At 40.4% G+C, this 2251-nt stretch overlaps 1 non-coding gene across 1 annotated transcript; it reads left to right on the top strand.

Annotated features, from left to right (window-relative positions):
• The first annotated feature begins 583 nt into the window (after nt 1-583).
• LOC112999680 (small nucleolar RNA R71) lies at nt 584-690 on the top strand. The gene has a single exon (XR_003264890.1). It is a non-coding gene; the product is annotated as a small nucleolar RNA R71 (small nucleolar RNA).
• The last annotated feature ends 1561 nt before the right edge of the window (nt 691-2251 follow it).

Here is a 2251-nt window from a genome sequence, read left to right as displayed (position 1 = left end):
GCCAACAACATTTTGGAAGGAAGGAGCAGGCTGCTGTTGTTGTTGCTGAGGGCTGGACCATCTGAGGTTAGGGTGATTCCTCCATCCAGGGTTGTATCTGTTGCTGGAGAGGTCATAATTGTTCTGCTGTGGTTGATTTTGCTGCTGAGGTTGAGGAGGTCTATTGTAAATGTTTGTAGCATAAGCTTCAGGTTGCTCAATTGCTCCAGGTTGTTGCATGAAAGGGCAAAGGTCTGTATGGTGGTCAACAGAGGAGCACAAACCACAAATCCTTGCGACAGGAACAGATTTCTGATTCAAGGCCAGCTGGGTTACCAAGTTAACCAATGCATCCAGTTTGCCTTCAAGCTTCTTAGTTTCAGATGATGCAGATGGGTTTGTAGCTACCTCATGCACTCCTCTAATGACTATGTCATCATTTCTGGCGCTAAACTTCTGGCAGTTGGAAGCCATCTTCTCAATTAAATTTCTGGCTTCAGCAGGAGTCATGTCTCCAAGGGCTCCACCACTGGCAGCATCTATCATACTTCTCTCCATATTACTGAGTCCTTCATAAAAATATTGGAGAAGAAGCTGCTCCGAAATCTGATGGTGAGGGCAACTGGCACATAGTTTTTTAAATCGCTCCCAGTACTCATACAGGCTCTCTCCACTGAGTTGTCTAATACCTGAGATATCTTTCCTGATGGTTGTGGTCCTGGAAGTAGGGAAAAAAGTTTCTAAGAATACTCTCTTAAGGTCATCCCAACTCGTGATGGACCTTGGAGCAAGGTAATACAGCCAGTCCTTTGCCACACCCTCCAGAGAATGAGGAAAAGCCTTCAGAAATATGTGATCCTCCTGAACATCTGGGGGTTTCATGGTGGAGCAGACAATATGAAATTCCTTCAAATGTTTGTGCGGGTCTTCACCTGCAAGGCCATGAAACTTTAGAAGCAAATGAATCAGTCCAATTTTAAGAACATATGGGACATCCTCATCAGGGTATTGGATGCACAAGCTTTCGTAGGTGAAATCAGGTGCAGCCATCTCCCTTAGAGTCCTCTCACGGGGTGGAGGTTGTGCCATGTGCTCAGAATGTGCAAAATCAGAATGCTCAGAATCAGAATGCTCAAAATTGTAATGCTCCAAATCAGGATGTTCAAAATCACCAATAACAGAATGCACAAATTCACTAGTAATGGAATGCTCAGGATGATCAAAAGGTATAAAATGATGCCTAACTAATCTATGAAATGTCCTATCTATCTCAGGGTCAAAGGGTTGTAAGTCAGATGGATTGCCTCTAGTCATACACTACATTCAGCATGCACAACTAGTTGCCTTGTCATGTAAATAAAGGTGTAGGTTTGAACTACAGCTACCCTCAAATGATATCCAAATGACTTGAAATTTTGTGAGCAACCTTATAAAATGATGAGAAGATAGCACAAAAAATTTCAGACAAAAATTCAAAGTCTAACTATGAAAGCTAAAATTGGTAGGTTAAGAAAAATAAGTGAATAAAACTTGAAAAATAAAAAACTTTTGACAGAATCGCTTATTTTGGACAATGGAGACCTCAGCCAGCTGCCACGGCGTAGGAAATTTTTTTCTACCCCAAATGCATATATAATAATTGCGATTCTGATAACCGGAGCAAAAGTTATGGCCGTTTGAAGTTTTGAAAAACACAAAATTTGCTACTTTTTTGGAACTTTCAAATCTGACCAAACTAAAGGCTCTAGCTATTTTTCCCACAAAATATGGATTAAAAGAAGTTACCACAAAAAAATTCAGTCAAAAATAACAACCCTAGCTACTAAAACAAAAAATCACAAATAATTCAGCATGGGTGGTCGCTAAAATCCGTCGCTAAGGGATTTCTACTACTACTCTGTTTTGCCGCAAGCAGAAATGGTCGCTAAGTCCGTCGCAAAATACTATTCACAGCAAAACACCCAAAACTGAAACAGGGGAAGCGCTCAATAGGAAAACTGAAACAGAACACACACTAAACAAAATATCAAGATACTAAACGACACTAACACACATACTAACACAATACTAACAATTAAACATAAAACACGAAGGAATTAAACACACAACACTAGCTAGCTATTATGAACCTTTGGACACTGCTCCCTGGCAACGACGCCAAATTTGATCGAGGCCGTACCCGAATCAAATAAACATGAAAATGCAGTAACAAGGAAGTGATCCTAGGTCATTTCCCAATGAGCAATGACAAATCAAATGTTCATAATATACT

The sequence above is a fragment of the Glycine max genome, chromosome 15, assembly GCF_000004515.6.
Source record: "Glycine max cultivar Williams 82 chromosome 15, Glycine_max_v4.0, whole genome shotgun sequence".
Taxonomy (NCBI): domain Eukaryota; kingdom Viridiplantae; phylum Streptophyta; class Magnoliopsida; order Fabales; family Fabaceae; genus Glycine; species Glycine max.
This window is presented reverse-complemented; position numbering and strand designations above follow the sequence as displayed.